Below are 23,878 nucleotides of genomic sequence, written 5' to 3'. Positions count from 1 at the left end.
AATCTCCAAACTGCTTTCCACAGTGGCTAAACTAATTTACATTCCCATTAACAGTGTATAAGTGTTCCCTTTCCTCCAAAACCTTGCCAGCGTCTGTAATTTTTTGACTTTTTAGTAATAGCCATTCTGACTGGTGTGAGATGGTATCTCATTGTGGTTTTGATTTGTGTTTCTCTAATGACTAGTGATATTGGGCATTTTTTATATGCTGGTTGGCCACGTGTATGTCTTCTTTTGAAAAGTGTCTGTTCATGTTCTTGTCTCACTTTTTAATGGCGTTGTGTGTTTTTCTTGTAAATTTAAGTGTCTTATAGATTCTCAATATTAGACCTTTGCCAGATGCATAGTTTGCAAATATGTTCTCCCATTCTGTAGGTTGTGTGTTTACTCTGTTGATAGTTTCTTTTGCTGTGCAAAAGCTCTTTAGTTTAATTATGTCCCATTTGTCAATTTTTGCTTTTGTTGCAATTGCTTTTGGTGTCTTTGTCATAAAGTCTTTGCCGGTTCCTGTGTCCAGAATGGTATTCCCTAGGTTATCTTCCAGGGTTTTTATGGTTTTTTGTTATAGATATAAGTCTTTAATCTATCTTGAGTTAAATTTTGTATATAATGGTGTAAGGAAGGGTTCCAGTTTCAATCTTCTTCAAGTGGCTACCCAGTTATCCCAGAATCATTACTGAATATGGAGTCCTTTCCCCATTGCTTGCTTTTGTCAGGTTTGTCAAAGATCAGATGGTCATAGATATGGGACATTATTTCTGGGCTCTCTATTCTGTTCCATTGGTCTATGTGTCTGTGTTTGTACCAGCATCATACTGTTTTGGTTACTGTAGCACATTCTCTCATTTCTCTTCTGAAAATGGAGATCATTTAAGGTTACCTAGCAAGGAAGTAAAAAGAAAAGAGAGAAGGAAGGAAGGGAGGAAGGACAGAAGGAAGGAAGGAAGGAGGGAAGGAAGGAGGGAAGGAAGGAAGGGAGGAAGGAAGGAGGGAAGGAAGGAAGGGAGGAAGGAAGGAAGGAAGGAAGGAAGGAAGGAAGGAAGGAAGGAAGGAAGGAAGGAAGGAAGGAAAAAAAATAAAAAGACGTACGCCATTCCTTAGAAGTCAGAGAGGCACATCATAGAAAATCTTAATTCCCTAAGAAAATTTGCCCCCCTTTTCTCCTCTTTTGTGAGGATTCTCTGCCAGGTGAAAAAGTCAATGTGTGAGACAGAGATGAAGTGAGAGGACTGGTATAAGAAGACCAGAAATTCTACATAAGAGATATGAACAACTAACTAGTAACAGTCTGAAAGTCAAGCTAAGGATTTTTTGATGAGACTTTGCCCTGCTGTGATTGGTCACCTATTTGGAGGCATGACCCTGACATTCTGCCTTTTACCTCTTTGATGTTTTAGAGAAGTGGTTTTCAAAAATGTCCTGCACATTAGCAGTACTTAGGGAGCTTTTAAGGCTCTTGATGTCCAGGCTTCACTCCAAACCAGTTAAATCAAAAATCCCTGGGAACAGACCTAGCAATCAGCACTTTTTAATCTCTTTAGATGATTCCAATAATGTATGTAAGTTTAAGAACCAGTTTTAAACAGCTGTGCCTTTTAACTCCAGGAATAAATAAGACAAATGAAAATGATCTTTTGAATTATCTCAGCAGACTAACAATACCCTCCTTAATATGTGCAATCTCAGAATGCCCAGTATACAGACTTTATGTGTGATAACGGACCTGAGCCTTGAAGATTTTTCAGCATCCCCCAAAACTGCATTTGTTAATGACACAGTAGCTGACTGACTGTCCATTTTGATTATACCTAATTACAATAGGAACACAATTAATGATAATTAGGGACCTTTTATTTTTTAAGGCATAATGATGAAAATTAATCATGCTATAGGCACATCCCCAACTCCCACTCACTGAACAGACTAGGCAAGAGAGCATGATATTCATTATAATCTCTTCTTGTATGACTTTACTTGACCTTTCAGGTAAAATTCAGTGAAAGTAAAAAGAAAAGAGGACGAGACATCATTCCCTTCAGGGCAAAAATTTAAAAAGAGAAAGAATAGATAGAACCCAGGATTTTTGCAGCAGATGAAGCATCAAACACACACACACATACACACACATACACACACTCAACTGACCCCACCTCTCAAAAACAAAAGTGTTTAAAAATAACGTCTTGAGGAATTGGATCATCATAGTAGACTGAATACCTGTATCTTTCTTTCCTCCTGCTCAGAGTCTCATAAGAGGCAAGAAAATATATTTTTTAAAAAAGAAAATTATAATAGCAGTAGTAAACAATAAATATCATTATAAAATTTTTAAAATGAGAAATTTGTTAAAGAAGGAACCTAGGTGGTATTAGACTAAGGATAAATAAAATGAAAGAAAATCAAAGCCAAAACACGTGAAAGAGAAGACTTCTCTGGACATCCACAGATTGGTTCTGTGAGCACCCTTTATTCAATCAACAGCTGTAAAGAGTAGGAGGGAGCCAGACCACCAGGGCAATTAAATGAAGAACTGAATTTAGAAGATATGTACTTACATCCTCTGTACTTTGCCCCAGTTCTTTGTACATGCAATGAAACAGGCAGTAACTTGTGTATATGGGTAATAAAAAATTCAAAGCATAGCAAATATTTGCCAGCAATCACAATAGAGTGAGCAGGTAAAAATTTTCCTATGAAAAGACAAAGACCACCCTGTTGAGGTTAGAAATATTTATTTGCCATTTACACAAAATAAAAAATAAGCACGCACACACACACATGCATCCTGAGCAAAATAAAAACAAGCACGTAAAGTTGAAAAATGAAAAAATTATATCAAAAAAGAAGCAAATATGGCAACCTTAATATCAAACAAAATGAAATGCAAGTCAAAAAACATTAAAAGAGGAAAAGGTAAGCTTAATTTCATATTTAGTTTTTAAAACATCATACACTAAGAAACTATAACACCAAGTTCAAGAACCTTTATGCACATAGCACAATAGCTTCAGATATCATGTCTTCAAACTGAGAATCTTTCTTAGTGAAACCCAAACAAAAACTTCCTGTGCAATTCCACCTGCTGCTTTCATCTTCACCGAGGCTAGGCAGGGTGGTCCTGAGGGACCCCTTAAGACACTATCTTCTCTGCCTGGAGATAAGAGGAGGAAAAGTGACAACAGGAAGCAGAGTGCTTTTTTTTTGCTTTCTTTGAGACAGAGTCTCGCTCTGTTGCCCAACCTGGAGTGCAGTGGCGTGATCTCGACTCACTGCAAGCTCCGCCTCCCAGATTCAAGCCATTCTCCTGCCTCAGCCTCCGAGTAGCTGGGATTACAGGTGCATGCCACCACTCCCAGCTAATTTTTTGTATTTTTAGTAGAGACGGGGGTTTCACTATGCTGGCCAGGCTGGTCTCGAACTCCTGACCTCGTGATCCACCAGCCTCAGCCTCCCAAAGTGCTGGGATTACAGGCGTGAGCCACTGCGCCTGGCCAGCAGAGTGCTTTTGTAGATGTGGATTTTATTTATTTATGTGCCTGATACAATGCCCAAGATGACTTTTGTTGACTCACCTGATTCGGGGAATGTGTAAAACCCTGGCAGTCCCCAAACATGAGTATGTTCAGCTCTGCATTTGAAAGAAGTTACTGTTGGTTTAGCCAGTGGCGGAATGGCAGCCTTAGGAGAGAGTAAGCCCTCTCCTTCTCGAAAAACCCAAGGAAGGCTGGAGACTTCTCTGCAGTGGTGGGGTAGTGAAAATACACACGTGAAAGGGGTGACCTAGATTGTTTTAAATAGGGCTTTTTCTCTCAACTCACAACCCTATAAATCAAAGAAATATAAACTGAAATGGCCACATCGAAGTTAGCAAGGAAAGTAGGGAGGAAGGACATCTCTTCCAACTGACATGTAGATTTGAACTGAGGAGGTGATACGGTTTGGCTGTGTTCCCACCTAAATCTCACCTTGAATTGTAATAATACCCATGTGTCAAGGGCAGGGCCAAGTGGAGACAACTGAATCATGGGGGCAGTTTTCCCCATTCTCTTCTCATGGTAGTGAACAAGTCTCACAAGATCTGATGGTTTTATAAATGGGAGTCCCCGTTCACAAGCCTTTTTGCCTGCTGCCATGTAAGATGTCCCTTTGCTCTTCCTTCATCTTCTGCCATAATTGGGAGGCATCCCCAGCCATGTGGAACTGTGAGTCCATTAAACCTCTTCCCCATATAAATTACTCAGTCTCGGGTATGTCTTTATTAGCAGCATGAGAATGGACTAATACAAGAGGCAAGAGAAAATCCAAGGTTTTTTCCAATCCTCTGACATGAACAAGACAGGAATGTGTGATTGGAGTAGATTGAATCAAATTTTGCAAATATTCACTCTCTTGTGTGTCCTACCCCCACAGGAAGGAATCTAATTCCCAGCTTTGGTCATGTGACTTGCATTGACTGGAATGTGAGCAGACATGCCAGACACTGTGTTAAAAATGACTCTTTCAGTGTGACTTGTGGTTTGGCAGGCATCTTGAGCCTCCTCCATAGGAACGGTATATGACTTGGCTAAAGCTGCCATGACAAGTACCACAAGCTGAGTGTCGTAAACAACAGACATTTATTATCTCACAGTCTCGAGGCTGGAAGTCCAAGATCAAGGTGTTGGCAGAGTTGGTTTCTCCTGAGGCCTCTCTCCTTGGCTTGCAGACGGTCACCTTCTCCCTGTGTCTATTCACATGCCATTCTTCCAGATGCATGCCTCCAAATTTCCGCTTGTTATAAGAACAGCAGGCACATCAGATTAGGGTCCACCCTAATAACCTCATTTTAACTTGATTACCTTTGAAAAGACCCTATCTCCAGAAAAAGTCACATTCTGAGATACTGGACGTTAAGATTTCAACAGATGCATTTGGCAGGGAGCACATAATTCAACTCATCAAGACCATATCCCAGAAAGGGGCCACTGTTTCCATCTGAGTCTGGAAGTGGAAGGCCAACTGGAGCGGATATGGTGGGGACCTTCAGCCCTTACGCTACATGAGCAATTATAAATGTATATGGTAAGCCATTGAGCTTCAGAAGTTGTTTATTAGACAGCATGATTCATCAAAATCTGACAAATATACCAAGTTAGTAGCAAATTCACTAACGATGCACAAATTATTTGAAAACCACAATGCCTCACTCTGTAAGAAAAGAAACTCTTTCATTTTCAGTGAGCAGTTTCATGATATCAGCAAATCTGAGTGGCTCAGGGGGCATAAAGCATGGAGGTGAGGCGAACACTCCAGAAAAGAACTCATGGTGGGATGAGAAATGAGCTTGGTATGTTAGTTCATTCTTGCCCTTCTGTGAAGAACTACCTGGGACTGGGTAATTTACAAAGAAAATAGGTTTAATTGGCTCACAGTTCTGCAGGCTCTACAGAAAGCATGGCTGGGGAGGCCTCAGGAAACTTACAATCATAGTGGAAGGCAAAGGGGAAGCAGGCACGTCACATTGACCAGAATGTGAGCAGACATGCCAGACACCATGTTAAAAAAGATGCTTTCAATGTGACTCGTGGTTTGATAGGCATGTCAATCCTCTGTCTCCTCCATAAGAAGGGTATATGACTTTGCTTAAGCTGCCATGACAAGTATTACAAGCAGAAGGAGGAGAGAGAAGGCAGAGGTGCTACATACTTGTAGACAGCTAGATCTCATGAGAACTCACTCACTATCTTGAGAACAGCAAGGAGGAAGCCCCCCCTCCAACTGCACCCATGATCCAATTACCTCCCACTTAGCCCGTCCTCCAACAATGAAGATTACAATTCAACATGAGATTTCAGTGGGGACACAGATTGAACCACATTACTTAGGTGATCAGCTTGCCCTTTCCATCTCTTAGGTTCAAAACCAATGGGGTTTCTACAGAGCAATCCATTCACATAATTATGGTGTTCTAAGATGTTCTTATAAGCAGGAAAGAGCACATAATAAATGGTGTCCAGAGCAAAGAATATCCTGCTCTTGGTTTTATTTAATGTAACAACTGAGACAAAGTAAAAAATATATTTTCATATATATATATATAAATGAAATAATTCAAGTGTTAACTTCAATGTCTACATGCCTATAAATGGGAAAAGTTTAAGAAAAACTTTCTGGCCAGGAGTGGTGGCTCACACCTGTAATCCCAGCAGTTTGGGAGGCCGAGGCAAGTGGATCACCTGAGATCAGGAGTTCCAGACCAGCCTGGCCTACATGGCAAAACCCCATCTCTACTAAAAATACAAAAATTAGCTGGGCATGGTGGCACGTGCTTGTAACCCCAGCTACTCGGGAAACTGAGGCAGGAGAATCATTTGAACCTGGGAGGCGGAGGTTGCAGTGAGCCAAGATCACGCCATTGCACTCCAGCTTGGGCAACAAGAGTGAAACTCCATCTCAGAAAAAAAATAAATAAATAAAAATTTCTTACTCAACACTATATTATCTTTTGGACTAGTTTTTCCCTTTCAAATATAGGAAAAGAGTCTTTTTAAAATTTTTCTTCTCTAGATGAGTAACATTATAGAAAATTCTGCTCTGAACTCTTAACCACTGGACTTCAAAGAAAGCATCTCAAATCCATTACATGTTTCTCAAGCCTGTGATTTTATATACATAAATATATGTTATCTAATATACATATATAAAATATCTATGTATGTACTTCTCTCCACCTTGGATTTGTTTTCTGGCATTTCGCAATTATTCCTGCCATAGCTCTCCAATTACTTCAATTCTCAAGAACCTTTCCTCTAAGTCAAGGCTGATTTTAGGCAATTTGAGTCTGACTTAAGGGGGGTAAAACCCAGGACCAGTTTTGGTGTATTTTGCGACTCCCCATTCTACTGAAGGATGGATGTAGTTCTATTCAGCTCTTGAGGCCATAAAAAGATCAAATAGTCTGGAGGTGAAGAGCCTAGTGTATGGATCAGACTGCCAGGGGTGAAATTCCAGTTCCTACATTTATCAGCTGTGTGCCTTGAGGGATTACTCAACCTCTTTAGGCTTTAGTTTCCTCATCTAGCAAATGGGGCAATAGTAGCATCTCTTCTCTAGGGATATTCTAAAGATTAAGTGAGGTAATACATACAGAGCCCCTAGAAGAGGACTTTACAAGTTGTAAGGGCTCTGTGAGTGTTCATCATTATTAAAGGTGGCTTTGGCATCCTCAAGAGAGAGCTGACAGGTTGGTCACAATTGGTGCAACCAAACTACGTACTGGTTTGGTAGCCCTGGGAAACTTAACAGCCTTTTGGCAAAGGCGCATCCAGCCTGGAACAGCTGTAGGGCTCCCTCTTGGCCATGAAAAGAAGGGAAAGGTTTTCTTATTTCCTAGCCACAGGGGAAAATGTTTCTATTCCAGTGTTGATTCCTCAGTAAGTGTACCATTCATTGATGCATTCAATAAATACTGATTGAGTTCTCACTGTTTACCAAGCACAGTATAAGACTTGCACATGGAGCAATTAGAAGAAATACAAATTTTTGCCATCTGAGAATTTACACTCTAGTTAGGGAAGACATACAATAAATTAAATAAGCCAAAGCACCTTTCACAATGTAGCTCAGAGAGAACGACAGGCCCTAGTGCCCTCTCATTATTCTGTGTTGACTTCTGCCTCAGACTAGATTCACTCTTCTCTTCTACTGAACACAGTAACTGTCCTAAAATGTATTGTTGTCATTGGTCGCCATACATTTTGAGGCTTAAAGATGAAATAAGTCAGAGATTTCTTTTAAATATTGTAATTTTTTTTCTGTAGAGCTACCTTATATACTAAATGCTATGGAGTTTAGAGTCAAGAGATTTAAATTCTAGTCCTGCCTGACCAAACCCAACCATATCATTAAAATAATAAAATTTTGCCCTCTGAGTTTTACTTGTATAAAATAATAGAATTGGCTGACCACTGGTTCTCAAAGTGTGATCCCTCTCTCCCCTCACTCAGCAAGAAGCATGAGCATTACCTAGGAATTTGCTAGAAGTACAGGTTCTCAGACCCCACCTCAGAACCATGTGAAGCACAAACTCTGACAGTAGAACCCAGATGTGAGTTTTAACAAGCCCTTCAGGTGACTCTGAATTCCCAACATGCTGAGGGAGAGAGAGGACATTCTTTTCTATCCTATCCCCAAAATTCAACTCAATGAGTCAAGATGAACCAGCAGGCTAACTTCTGTGTGCCCACAGCGGTAGTTCCCTGACTGTAAAACCATAAAGGTCAAAGCAAACTATGCAACATCTGTTTATCTTGGACACAGGTATCTATTTCTGTCTTCGTCTTTTCTAGAAAATACTAGAGTTACCTTCACCAGTCCATCTGGGATATCATGATCCTGAATACTTCAGTCCAGATTCAACTGTTATCTATGTCTTGCCAGAAAATATTAAAGACCCCTCAAACAAATCTCTTTAAACCATGGATCCTTTGAAGGGTAAAAGAATAGGTTGAGCCTGGGAGGACACCCAGTTTGAATATATTTGAAATAAAGATAAGCTTGGAATTCTCTTTTTTTAAAAAACAATGTCAGCACAAATCCTAAAAGAAATTTAAATTTTCTTATCCTTTCAGCCAGACCTCCTCCTGAACTTTTATTCAATACTCAACATAATCACTGTATAATTCCAAAAATATGTATTACAATTTGTGGTCTTTCCAAGCTTTGGGTTTTTAAAAAATTTTTGCGCTTTTCTCTTCTGATGCTGTCTTTGGCCTGAATGTTAAGTATGCCTGATGACTCTTTATAAGCTAATTAGCGATGGTCATTCCCAACCTCTTCCTATAAATTTCCTCATATCCTAAGTATTTATCTTCTTTTTGTGGTTGGCTCCACATTAACAATGTCTGCCTTCACAGAGTCTCCTTTCTACCAGTGTGTTCTAGCCTTTCACACAAAGTGAAACAAATGCACTCTCTCTCTCTCACACACACACACAACATGGGGAAATGCAGTGGCCTTTAAAACATGACACAAGCATAACTCAACAGGACAATGAAACCACCACTGCACACGACCAAATGAGGAGCAACAGGAATGAGAGGGACTCCTGGGAGACCCCTAAGCCAGAATGTTTAGGGGAATTCAAACAGGACATGCATGTGAAGTTGCAAATCTTCCTTTACTGTTTCTGAGTTATGAAAACTGACATTCTATTTCCTTTCCACACTCCAGACACTTTTGCCTACTCTCAGTACACTCGGTACATGGATATTGAATATTCCTTATTCTCAACACTCTTCCTACTATCTTGTTCCAAGTCATCACAACTCCATGTCTGGCCTATTGCTGTTCTCAGCAAAGTTGCCTTCTGCTTTTCCAGTGAAGATTTGATATTGACAAATTCCATTCAATGGGTGGAAGTGTGCACTGTTTTAGGAAGGTGATGTGGTTTGGCTGTGTCCCCAGACAAATTTCACCTTGAATTGTAATAATCCCCACATGTCAAGGGCGGGGCCAGGTGGAGATAATTGAATCATGGGGGCGGTTTCCACCATATGAGATCTGATGGTTTTGTAAATGGGAGTTCCCCTGCACAATCTGTCTTGCCTGCCACCATGTAAGACATACGTTTGCTTCTCCTTTGCCTTCCACCATGCTTGTGAGGCATCCCTAGCCATGTTTAACTGTGAGTCCCTTAAACCTCTTTCCTTTATAAATCACCCAGTCTTGGGTATATCTTTATTAGCAGCATGAGAACAGACTAATACAGAAAGATATTTTACTATTTCAAAGATTATTTAGAGAAGTCCACAAGGAGTTACTCAACAAAGCAGATAAAAGCAGATAGTGCCAAGTTCTCAATGCACTTTCTCTTAAAACTTTTCATTCTCAGAATAGAATTGGGTTTTCCAGGAATATTCAATTGGGATCGCTTGGACTTATATCAGCCTAGTCACTCTGTTTGGAGCCGATCTTTTTTCTGTCATCAGGGGAAACATTTTTTATTTGTGGCATGTTTAAAATTTCAGAATAAGAACCCATTTGTGGACAGCTATCTCATGAAAGCTATAAACATTTTTTTCAGTTGTTTGTTAACATGACCCTAAAGAAAATTTGGCAAAGAAGAACCTAGCTCACTTTAAGACCTTAGGTTTAGTGTGGTTTTATTGCATAATGTTAATATTCTACAAAACTACCTGGCTCTCAAAGCAATAGAAAATACGATATGTTAACAAAATAAACAAACTAACAGTAACCAGAATCAAGAATTGTGAATTTAATTATGAAAAGTAAAATTCAAGAAATGAATGAATCAGCTGTCTCAGAACATTCTCAGAAGTGGAGATGTCCAGGTCAATATTGTGACCAGTGTAACACACCAATATTCATCAAGAAAATACTTTTTAATAATTATAATATTCTCATCTAAAAACTGGACATGGGGTTAAACTTGCTGTTCTCTAAGGCCTTCCCAGCTATAAGAGTTTATTATTCTGTGACTTCGTGACATCTTTGAGGTAGAGCTGCAAACTTCCCTTGAAGATTTGTTAGCTTAGTAAGATGCTAGATGGGTTCCCAAAACTACAGTCCGGAGGACTAATACTGGGTCTCCCTACCCAGTCAGGGTTTCACTACAACAACTACAGATAATTAGTTTTATCAAAAGTCTTGAATTTTTTATTAAATGTGCCACTAAATCACAAGCAATCAACAAGTACGGGATCATAGTTAAACTATAAATTTGGCGAAAAACAAGACATTTATTGAAAAACCATTACTTGCCTTTTAAAGCCATTTATATGGCACTGGTTTGCTAGAAGATGGTGGGAAAGACCTCATAAAAAAGTTGGGGAGGGGGGATTTGAAAAGAATCAACTAATTAAAAATGTCCAAGTTCAGACAAACTCCCTGGAGAGAGACACTTATGGAATGTGATTTATAAGGTTCTGGGAAAGGTCAACGATACCAAAACCACTACCTACTCTAATCAGCCTTCCACAGGCCTCAAATTCCCCCAGGTCTTATTCTTCTCTGCATCTTTTTTGGATTAGGTACTTAGTGAAACTTCGAAATATTATCAACCATTGCCACCTTAACATAAATTACGTTTGTCAGATTAGCTACTCCCACATTCAGCAAGACTCTGTGAGAGAATAGAAACAGATAAATGATGAAATGGGGCAGAATTTATCTAAGTCTAGAACCTCTAAAGGGTGGGAAGAATGCAGTGCCACAGTGGGGACCCTAAGATTCTAGAATAAAGGGAAGAAAAAAAAGTTTAGGATTAGAGAGAAAGAGAAGGAAACAACTATTTGACAGGTATCCACTATGTGCTGGGCATGCTTCTAGAAACTTTACATTTATTTACTCATTTTATCCTCAGAAGAGCCTACTGGTTAGATATTATTAATCCCATTTCTCACTGATGAAGCCATAGACTTGAAGGCGATAACAAATTTGTTAAAGATTGCAGAGCTAATAAATGGTAGAATCTGGGTACAAACTCATATCTCCATGACTCCAGAACCTGGCCATGTTCCTTTCTACTCCAATGCTTTCTTGAATCCAGAGGCCTTATAAGTTCTGTGCTCCCAGAGAGTCCAGCACAGCATTTTACCACTTACAAGGAAAACCCTTGAGAAAAAGAGGAATGGAAACACCAAGATCCAAATTTGCCTCTTTCACAATTTTGCTTTAAACCAATGGTATTCAAATTTTGCTTTTAACCATGGAAACTTGTCTTCAAAATAAACTTCAGCACAAACTCAATCCAGCCACCATGGAAGGCCCAAAGCACATTCACGAACCATATGGGAGCCATGTAAAAGTCTCAAAACGACTGCAGAAAGGATGTGAACAAGCATTCCACAAATAAGAATATGCAAATGGCCAGCAAGCATAAGAAAGGTTGCTTAAAATCATTAGTCATTAGGGAAATGCATACTAAAACATCAATGTAATACCACTACATACTGACTTGAATAGCTAAAATTAAAGATACTAGGTAAATGAGGATGTTGAACAACTGAAACTCTTACATATGGCTAATGGGAGTGCAAAATGGAATGGTCATCTTGGAAAACAGTTTGACATTTTCTTATAAAATTAAAACATATCATTGCAATATGACCCGGCAATTTCACTCCTAAGTATTTTTGCCCAAGAGAAATAAAAATGTGTACACACCAAGGCTTGTACATGTATGTTTTTAGCAGCTTTAAAACTAGAAACAGCCCAAATGTCCATGAACATGAAAGGATAAACAAATTGTGGTATTCCATCCAATGAAATACTAATCAGCAGTTAAAAGGAAAGAATGACTGATATGCCCAACTACGTTGATGAATCTCAAAAATGTTATGCTGATTTATAAAAGTCAGACACAAAAGAGTACATACAGCCTGAGTCCACATACATGAAACTCTAGAAAAGGCAAATCTAGTCTACAGTGTTGAAAGCTGATCAGTGGTTGTCTAAGGCTGGGGGTGTGGGATGAGGAAGGACTGTGAAGCAGTACAGTGTTTTCGGGTGATGATGGTATTATATATCTTGATTGTAGTGATGGCTATTTGGGTGTCAAACTGTGTCAAAACTCAAAGAACTGTGTACATAAAATTGTGTGCATTTTAACTCCAATTAGGTTGGTTTAAAAATAAATATTTTTGCAATTACCAAGGAATTGTTGAGGCAGACCTGTGTCCCATCATATAATCAATCACTCAGGTAACATTTGAACCTTTCTCCTCATTCAACTATTTTTATTTCCTCCAGTCTCTAACTTAGCTCTGCTCTCCTCTACAGCCCCATGAAGAATGGCAACCCGATATGTCCTGCAAACTTTCAGCCGACTTCATTACGAAAATACCCTAGGACCAAAGCCAGAGCTAATAAGCATCTTAGACCACTTGGAAGAAGAAAGGATATTTTTTTGGCTCTGGATAATTGAACTTCACTTCAAATCAGAATCTAAGCTATTATTTTCTCTATACTTAGTCCAAATCCTGAAATTCCTGAAATTCATCCACAGTTATTGCTTACCTGTTGCCAAAATATCCTGATGAAAAGTGAAACATTCAGCCAGTTGTGTGAATTCTTTGTCCCGAAATCTAAAAGCTCAGCTATTTGGCAGGATAGCAGAACAGCTGAACAGTCAATATATTTTTACTGTGGATTGAGGAGGTTTAGGATTGTGTAGATAAGGTCTTCTGCAAAAATCAAAATGCGAAGGCCCAGTGTCCTTCATTAATGACCACGTAAAATCCAGAGCATTAAAATCATAGAAGTTCAAAGCACAAAGGAATCCTGCCCAACTCTTTGTTTAAAGATAAAGAAATTGAGGTAACTCCTATTCATTCTTTAGAACCTAGATCAAATGCCATTACCTATGGGGAGCCTTTCTCCACCTCTCCAGCTTAGTCTCTACTCTGGCTCTCATAGCGGACAACCAACAACCTATTCTAATACTTAGCCCATCATAGGAAATGTATTTGTTTGTACATCTGTCTCCTCCTCTAATGTTGTAAACTACCTAAGTACAGGACCATGATGAGCTCTATACACCCAAAGTCTAGCACATAGAGGGTACTCAAAGAGTGATTGTTGGATAGACTTGAGCTGAGTATCTGAATACATTTACACTCCAAATACATTATTTCTCCATATCCATGTTGAAATGGTGATAATGAAATTCAAAAGAGATTCTTGACTTATTCACAATTAGCACTCCACACTAAAAACTAAGAATCTTAAGGTTTCATGTTCTTTGGACAAAGAGAACAGTAATAATGTGATTAGTAATAAGACAGCACAGTTTCTGGCATGTAAAAGGAAGATTGTAATATAAGGAAATAAAAATACAATGACAAATTTTTGCTATATTAGTATCAATATAAACATAATAGTAATATTTGAGTGCTTACTATATGTGAGACCCTCTTCTAAGAATTATATGTATTTAACTCTTTTAACATAATTTAAAAGCATCTTTATGCTTATCCTTAAAACTAAATGCAACTTGATTTTACATTTTGTGGCTGATCTCCGTGTCCCCTCCAGCTGTGACTAAACAGAAAACCAAACAAAATTTTTAAATGGCAGTTGTCAAACTTTCCCTAACAATCTTTATTTTCAAATTTCTTGCCCATAGCCTAGCATGACTTTCCATTTTTAAAAATCAGATCTGCTTTAAAAACTGAAAATAGTCTTTAGACGTCAAATTGTTCTTCTGTAGTGACATGTTGATCAAAAGTTTAAGGAGCTAAAAGCATGAAGATTACATTTCCTTCAGTGAAAACATGCACTTTAAAATCTAGAAGAATATTTTCCATTTTTGTGTTGTCTGTCACCATGGAGCTAAAGAAGATTCAGTAGATAAGGCAGGGTATGAACCTGACACGATAAAAACCAATGAGGAAGACTGGACTGGAAATTTTTGTAAAACGAAAAAGAAGAAAAAGGAATCGGTTGATTTTTTTTTTCCATGAAAGCGTTAAATTCAATTGCATGTGTTCACTCATAACTCCTTTGACAAACAAAAGAAATAGTTTATTTCTTTTTTGGTTTAAAAAGAAAGGGTTTCAAGCATTTTGAAAGTACCATCTACCTATCTTCGCTAGCTAAGTATTTTCAGCCCTAAAAGAAAAATTGTCTTGTTTTTCTGTGAATTGTTGAGGGCACTAGAACAAAATGATCTTGTACGAATGCTGAATTGATGAATAAATGAATTTAAATGGCCTTGCTTCTTTTTTCAAGTCACTTTTCTGCATCTACAGTAAGTACTGAAATGCCTATTCTATGCAAATCAACAGCTATCAAATTTCTCACCCTAAGTCACTAAGGCTCTGTTCAGACCACTCGTAGTCACAGGTAAGTGCCTCAGAGGACCCACCCACCCAGTCCTTCATCCCTCAGAGCCTTGGTTACTTCTCTTGAATGTGGTCTTTATTTCCAGCACAACCATCCTGGAGAACCGCCATCTCAGTTCAGAGGATAATTTCATTTCCATTTTGTAGTACAACAGAATTGCCCTGAGTGACGCTGAGAAGACAACCGAGTTAATTTTGCCGGGAGTTTAGAATTTTAAAAATTTTAAAAAGTTCATGATTTTCCCAATTGGTTATAAGTTTTCAAACTCATGAAGAAATGCAGAATTTAAGTGAAACCTCATATAAATGCTCTCACGTCAGGGGGAACAATAATTACAAAATTTTACTATCATTTTGTGGAAAACGAGGAAAGATTATAATGCAGAGTAAGAAAAAAAAAATACATGTCTTTGTATCAGTTAGATGCATAGTTAGGACAAATCCTGACTATGCCCCTTAGTAATAATGTGACCTTGGATGCTTCCCAAGGCCCCAATTTCTTGCATGTAAGATGAAGAGTATAGAGTCATTGTGAAGATCAAATGAAATTAAATATTAAAAGGGACACTTAATGGACATTCACTAAATGTTAACGCGTCACACGTATAACTTAGGATGCAAAGGCAGTGACCACTGAAACTGTAGATCTTAAACTCTTTTGACACCTCTTGCAGCGTTTTGGAAAGATGTCTCAGAAAACCATTTTGTTTTCCTTGGGACTATGTTCCTGTCACATCTGTAATCAAGACCATGGCTAACTTGCAGTGCCTCTTAGTTGGGTGACATGGAAGGACGGCATAGAAGTGCAACATGGATTGATTTTAGGAAAGAAAACAACTATAATACAGAAATAATTCATCTCTTTTACAGCAAAGTCTAGAATAGGAACACTACATTTATGGGGGGGTGTGTGTGTGTGTATGTGTGTCTATGTGTGTGTGTGTATGTGTGTGTATGTGGGTGTGTAAGAGAAACAGAGACTTTTCACCTATTTGACATCTCCGTCAAACTAAAAGGGAGGCTATGACCAAAGCCGTGTAAGAAACCACATAAGTTTATTCTTAACTTTCAACCTTGAAAGTAACCAAGTCCTGGAATTTTAAGAGCACTTAAAGAAAGGGCTTTCAAGGACAATTTTTGCCTTACACTCTGATTTTAGAACCTAATCCCTGAAGTAAAATCAGGCCCCATTTTCTACTAAAAATACGATTTCCAGTAGTAAAGTACCATCATTTTAAATTCACATGGCAGTTCTAGTTTTTTCCCTAATTTGGTCTTTGTTTTAAAAGTATAGTTTATTTAAAGACCAAAATTACATTTTTTAAATTGAAATATAATAATATTCCTTTAGCCTTCTCTTTTTCAGATGATTTTAAGCTGTCAAAGTCGTAATAGTTAATTATTAGTGCCACAAAATAAATTTTTTATTACCTGTTTATTAAACTATGAAATTATTACAAATAGCTTCAATTCATCTGCTCTGGTTCTTGGTGCACCATTGCTTCTCTGGTCTATAATATCAGTCCCTGGGCCACCCAAAGCCACCTTCTTTTCCAGGTTGGAGATGGCCATCTTGTTTGTGTGTGATTTTGTAGGACCGATCTATGTCTCTTTATGGACTCCTATTAGGAAATGCAAGGAGGGTTTTAAACCAGAGAGCAGTTTTTAATGCTACATTTTTATAATGGTGGAAGCCCATAAAGTGAGTATGATTTTAATATTACCTACTCTCTACAAGAATATCTTCATCCACTCACTTCTTCAGAAACCTGCTTTTATTAAGGCAATTTGAATTACAACCAATATACACAAAAGGTACCTTAATCAGTTTCTCAATACCCAGAAATTAAACATAATCAGATAAAATAACATCTTGACTTCATTATGACATGTTCCAGATTAAAAAGCACCATTATATAAAATCATACACCCAATCAATTTTCAAGCACCTAGAAAAATTGTGTTCCTGAATAAAAATCACCTTAGAGAAATATAAAATTCAGGGCAATTCTAAATACAAGGTCACTCTGTTGTCTTTGGTGCTTTTTTATATAACCTGAAGAGAAAATCATGGAAAGGCAGAGATTTGGCAGCAAAGTATGTGCACTCTGATGTTTGCAGAGAGAGAGAGAGAGAGAATGTTATGTCACTTTTATACCCTGCTTTCCAAAGCAGCCGTATAACACAACTCCAGGCAACTTCTCCAGGCTGGCTAACATTCTCCCTGGGTAACTTTCATAGAAATCCACTATGAACTAGGGAAAACATCAGTCCCTACAGAAATACAGAAAGAAACAGTCATCCCATACCATCAAAAGGAGGGAAAGTTGATCTGCAACCTAAACCAAATGGCAATCAATGGCAAGTAAAAAAGAAAAAAGGCTGTAATTCCAACTCCTTGAATTAGACAGAGGATACAGTACTTTGCTTTTCACAACCAAACTTCCTGAGTTAGTTTATAATGACAATGACCTATCCCTCAACAGGCATCAGTCTTTTATACCTGTGATATCTCTATCCAGCTACTCTACAAATTCTGCCTCTTGAAACAGAAAACCAAATACCACGCGTTCTCATTTATAAGTTGGGTACATGTGGTCATAAAAATGAAAACAGTAGTCGCTGGGAAGACAAGAGTGAGGAGGGAGGATGAGGGGTAAAGATGGAAAAAAACTACCTAGTGGGTACTATGCTAACTAGCTGGGTGATGTGTTCCAAACCTCAGCATCATGCAATATACCCATGTAACAAACCTGCACATGTACCCACTGTTCTAAAATAAAAGTTGGAAAAAAAATAAAGCTACCACACACACACACAAAACCTGCATCTTAGGTACTAATCACCTGCAAGTCATCAAAAGGAAGATTCTTCCCCTCCCGCAACCTCATCTCTCTATGGCCGACCACCTCCTCTTTCTAGAAAATCTCCGCTTGCTCAGTTCCTGAGCATTCTGTCATGCTGATTTTACTTCTTGAACTACTCCTCCTCTTTCTCCCTTTCCTCTCCCAACCCCCAATAATTCACTGCTCCCTGAGGGGCTGTTCTTTGCCTTCCTTTCCAGTCCTACTCACCTTTGGCTATTTCAGTTGTGCTCAAGATTTTCAGGACCTGTGTCTATGTGAGAGGCTCCCAAATCACTGTCTGTGGTGCCAGCTTATCAAAAAATTTCCATACTGATTTTCCAAATGCTTTCTGGATATCATGTCAGCACCTCCAGTTCAAAATGCACAACACAGTAAGTCCTGGAAAGGATTTTTATTATTTGCACTTCCACTCTCTCAATTACAGACTCAACTCTCCCCTTCATTCTCTAATATTTGACTAGTTGCAAAATCCTGTCAATTTCAACTCCTCAGTATTTCCAGCTTCTATGTCTTCATTTCACCTGCCATTGCTCCACTTCAGGCACTTGTCTCACCTAGAACCCTGCTTTTATTTAACTCTCTTCCTCAATCCATCTTACAGAATGGAAAAAAATTACAAGCAACATGATGATAGAGACTGGGTTTTTATCACTGTCCATCTAGTGCCTTGCATGCTCCATTCCAAAGATTAAATTATTTTTTAATTTATATAAACACAGCTCTGATCATGTCTTTTCCTGTTTCAACATTCCTCTGGTCCTCGGTATTTTTCTGATTAAAGAAATAATGTTTTGGTGCCTACAGGGAGCCTGACTCATGCTAATAAATTCACAAGAGACTTACTGGTAAGCCAGACTATGGCTTTGTGAATTTCTTGTAGAAATTATGCCTGATTTAAGAACCAAGATTACATTGGTGGGCCCCCAGGAGACAGGATATATATTAAGTGATTCAGTGAATAGTTATCAACCTCGTTAGTAGTGTCTGTGTGCTAGGCTACTTCTTTTACTAGACTGAACTCTCTTTGAGCCTTTTATTTCTGGTATCTCCCTTATGTACTGAAGTGCCCGTCACAAAATCAGCATTTAATAGAGAACTGTTGGATGAACCAATGAGTGATTCTAAACCAAGGGGATCAAATGATCAGAGGAATATTTATGTCAACCTGGACCAACAAGATGGATTGCTCTCCTTCACACCAGGAATATTTCTGCCTGTTAAAAGACTATCCTCTGTCCTGGGCATCTGTGAAAACTGTGATGAATTTTTACTCCTTCCTCTTCTCCACACAGATCCGTGTTTTATGCTCTTCATAGCTCTATCTCATTGTCAAGGTAAAATCCAAATGGGTAGATGATCCTTCATTGATTGGTTTTATAAGTTATTTTTCGGGTGGTATCCTGATGTCAGTGTGGACCACCTTGCTAAATCTGAGAAATACCAAAATCAATTTAAATAAACATACTTTGAGGGATGGCTTTTTTTCTCACTTCAAGAATAAAACTTTTTGGCCTTGTTTTTTTAAAAGAAGTACTTTTTTGGGTAAACAATGACCATGTGAATGGAAAAAGATTTCAGGGAGGTCCTGGTGACCTAAGGTAAGGGACAGAAGCTTGAGTTTGACCCATGTTTGCACCCATGTTCTGTGACTAATGGATTATGGGAAAAGTAAGTTAAGGGACAGGTTTTTGGTGGGAAGATGGTGAGTTTGAGTTTTGACATCAGGAACGTGAGGTGTTTATTGGACATAGGTGGATAGAGCCAGAGGCGTTGGTGCTTGTGAGAGAAGTCCAGGTTACAGCTGAGTGACTAGGATCTGGAGAAGGAGAGGCAGCACAGCAGGCAGGAAGGCGTATTAACTCTGGAGCCAAACTGCCAGGTTCAAATCCCAATTCTTCTGCTAAATAGCTGTATAACCAGGTCAATGTTCTTAACCTTCCTGTACTTCCATTTCTTTACCTCTAAAACTGGCTTTAAAATCCCTATCACGGCCAGGTGCAGTAGCTCATGCCTGTAATCCCAGCACTTTGGGAGGCCAAGGCGGGAGGATCAGTTGAGGTCAGGGGTTCAAGACCAGCCTGGCCAACATGATGAAACCCCATCTCTACTAAAAATACAAAAATTAGCCAGGCGTGGTGGTATGTGCCTGTAAGTCAGGAGGCTGGGGAAGGAGAATTGTTTGAACCCAGGAGGCAGAGTTTGCAGTGAGCCGAGATCATGCCACTGCACTCCAGCCTAGGCAACAGAGTAAGACTCCATCTCAGAAAAGAAATAAATAAATAAAAAGTCCTATCTCTTAGCTTGTCATGAGAATTAAATGTCATGAGAACAGTGCCTGGCACATAGTAAACACTAGATAGTCATTTGTTATAATTATTTACTTAATAGTTGAAGGTTTGAGGGCAGATGAAATCACCCTCAAACCTGTAAAATAAGAAGAAAAGAACATAATGAGAGAGACCTCTGCAGAATGCCAGCTCAAACTAGACATTTAGACATAAAAATAATACTATAGGGTTCTCAGTCTCAAGAAGTTTATAATCCTATGGCAAAGACAGCGTAACTTTTGTTGTAATCGATGCTTGAGGACAATGGGAGAGAAGAATTAAAAAGGAGAAGATTTTGAGAAAGAAACAGAATCTCTATTCAGGCAACACATCCTGGCAGAAGTACTGAATGGAAAAGGAAGATAGAAATAAGGGAGAAATTATTCCTTCCACATCAGGGCTAAGCTTATAAAAATAATGATTGGTGATGTGCCTGTTTGTTTCTGCATTACCTGAAACCTCAAGCTAGAGCTGAACCTCCAGGGTTTTCCTTCAGGAGTCATCAGTCCTGGGAGCTCTCTGCACTCGGGGAGGAGGGTTGCATGTGAACCACTCTGGTGCTGGAGCTGAGCAGAAATATATGCAAAAATCAAAAACAAACCCAAAAGCCAAAAGCCAGTACACCTTATACAGAGCAACTGTATTCAACCCTGTTTGACAATTTCCCTCCTCCTATTTATAACTTCTTCCCCTTTGTTAAAGTTTCCAGTGATGTCACCTTGCACAGCTTTGGGCAAATGTGTTTACTCTTGCCCGCTCAAATCCAACCCACCACAAAGCGCAGTAAGTGCCAGGGTTTGACCAGGAAAAAAAGAAGCCAATTGCCAGCAAGGCTCACAGGACTGGTAAATAGAGGCAGCACCAATGACTTAATGCTACTCTGGACAGCTCAAGGAGAGAGGCTCAAGGGAAAAACCGTCTGGGTCTTTTGTCTTCACTGAGCCTTGGAAGAGACCTCCATGGCCACGTCCACCACAGGGTGTAAATCCCCATGGTGGGCATGACCACGGAGGAGACCTGAGTTTTGCTCTTGTTGCCCAGGCTGGAGTACAATGGCACGATCTTAGCTCACTGCAACCTCTGCCTCCCAGGTTCAAGTGATTCTCCCACCTCAGCCTCCTGAGTAGCTGGTATTACAGGCGCCCACCACCACACTCGGCTAATTTTTGTAGTTTTAGTAGAGACAGGGTTTCACCACATTGGCCAGGCTGGTCTCGAATTTCTGACCTCAGGTGATCCACCCACCTTGGCCTCCCAAAGTGCTGGGATTACAAGAGTAAGCCATCACGCCTGGCCTCCCTCTATGACTTTGAACAAATCACTTAAATGCTGTGAGTTTTAATTTCCCTGTCACTAAATGGAGAGGTCAGGTTAGATGATCCAGAAGGTGTCTTCCAACACTTAGCGTCTCTTAAATGCGGTCATATCCTGTATTAATCTTGTGGGTGAGATTATGGTGAAGTAACAAAAAAAACCAACTTTTCCATCTTTCACTGTAACCTAGATTTATTATTGTTTCATGCAAAGCCAGCTGCAGGTTTGGGCATCCATCCAGAGCCATTGCTTTTCATGTAGTAACTCACTGTTCCAGGCTGACACAGGCTCCACTCATTACCTATACCTTCTGGAACACATGTTCTTTTTGGTGACATGCAGGTGAAGTGAGTGACTCAGGAATCCTATGTGGAGTTTTCACTGACTCAGCTCAGAGGTGCCATATATCACTTGCAGTCTGTTTACAGAGAATGAATCACATGGCCCTGCCTAGCCCCTGCTGATAGGAGAGGAGGAGTGGGAGAGGGGTTGAGAAGTGGAACCTTCCATGTTCTCAGAAGAGGAGGAGAACTGAATATTGGTGAATACTGGTAATGTCTAGACACAGCCTCTATCAAACACAGACACTTATAATTTTTCCAGCTGCTTTATAAGCAGTTCTGACAATGTTTTGAAGACAGTAGAGAAGATATTACTATCTCTATTTGAGGAAACGTACTCAGAAAGGTTGAGCAACATATGCAATGTCACAGAGCTCCCTAACGTCTGAGATGGGACTATATTCTGTGTCTCATGCTGTCAGCTTCCTAGTGATTAAAAGAATACCAGATTTTATCTCAGAAGACCTGCATTTATTTCACTGGCCAGCAATTTACTCCCTTGAGCCTCAACTTTCTTTTTTTTATCACTCCTATTTTATTATTTATTATTTTCTTATTTTTCCATAGGTTATTGGGGAACAGGTGGTGTTTGGTTACATGAGTAAGTTCTTTAGTGGTGATTTGTGAGATTTTGGTGCACCCATCACCCGAAAAGTAGACACTGCACCTTATTTGTAGTCTTTTATCCCTCGCCCTCCTCCCATCTTCCCCTCAAGTCCTCAAGGAGCCTCAACTTTCTTACCTGGATTGAAAGTATTATAGACCTATCTCACAGTTTCCTTGGGAAGACAAAATGAGGTAATCAAAGGGAAAGTGTCTGTCACGGAGAAAAATATATATATATACACACACATATATATACATATATATACACACATATATATATACATACACATATAGATATAATATATATGTGTATGTATATATAATATATATGTGTATGTATATATAAAATGCTACTCCATAAAGAGCTGGGAAAAATATAACATCCCCAGAGAGGTGTTACATTTTTTCCTAGCACCTAGAGAAGTGCCTAGAATAGAGGAAAAGCTCAAAATGCAGGGTTGCAAAGGTGTGTGGCTTGTAAAAAGTGCTGAATAAGTATCATGGACTGTGGCTACTATTCTTTTTGTTCCTTTTCGGTAATGGAAGGATAAGAGAGAGGAAGAAAGGGAGGGAGGCTAGATAAAGAGAGGACAAGCAAAGGAAAACTATTAAAGACAGGAAAGAGGTATAGTTATTGATGTGAAGGATTTTTCACCCATGTTTCTTAGCAAGAGAATTCAAGGCAGGAAAATAAATTCATAGGAACAGCAGAACAAGAGCTTAGCCCTACATCGAATGCGACAGGGCAAGTGCAAGGACGGGACTGCAAAGGATGCAAGGGGGATGCGTGAAGAGAGGACAGGCTTGTGCAAGACAAAAGGAGAACGGTGTTGTCCCTGCAACCCCTCCCATACCTGTGAATAGAGGCTGCCATGGGCTCAAAGCTCATCTTCTGAGCCAAGGACCAAACCTCAGCTTCCGAGATTGGCCTTAATGATCCATACTAGTGGGCCATGGACTCCTTCCATCGAGTGACCTTAGCTGGTTATCTCCATGGTAACAGCACACATCCCAAACTGTTCCTTCCTGTGTGGGAGGAAACATTTCAGAAATGGGAGAAGGCTGAATTTAACAGTGGTTTTTCCCTCTTGTGACCCTTCTCCTTTGGCAAAGCGTGCACTTTTTCTGAGCACACAGCAGTCTCCTGAGGAAAGCGTCCATAGAAGAGGATGTTTTGTGACTTTATTTGCAGATGCGTGCCCAGGACACATTTTTAAAGTAGAAGCCTGAATCTGCTTTTCTTTGAGTATTTCTCAGGGCGTTCCACCGTTCTTTGAACAACTCCCCAAAGAGAAAAGCCAGCATGCTGTCTTCTTGTTGAAAGAGAGAGCTCAGAAAGGTTAGTTAGCTTCCCCAGAGCTACAAGCAACATGGTAGCAGAGTTAGGCTAGAAAGCCAGATGTAACACGGCTGAGGCGCCACTGGCCACTATTTACAACCTACCTCCCTGCGTTTCAGGCACAGCCTGAGCCACCATCCTGGCCAACTGGCTGACAGGTCTCCCTCCAGCCCTATACTCTGCCTCTAGTCCCATGACTGATGATATGTCCTGTGATTTTCTTCAGCACAGTACACAGACT

Source organism: Pongo pygmaeus, chromosome 11, assembly GCF_028885625.2.
Source record: "Pongo pygmaeus isolate AG05252 chromosome 11, NHGRI_mPonPyg2-v2.0_pri, whole genome shotgun sequence".
Taxonomy (NCBI): domain Eukaryota; kingdom Metazoa; phylum Chordata; class Mammalia; order Primates; family Hominidae; genus Pongo; species Pongo pygmaeus.
Note: the sequence above shows the minus strand (reverse complement) of the source record.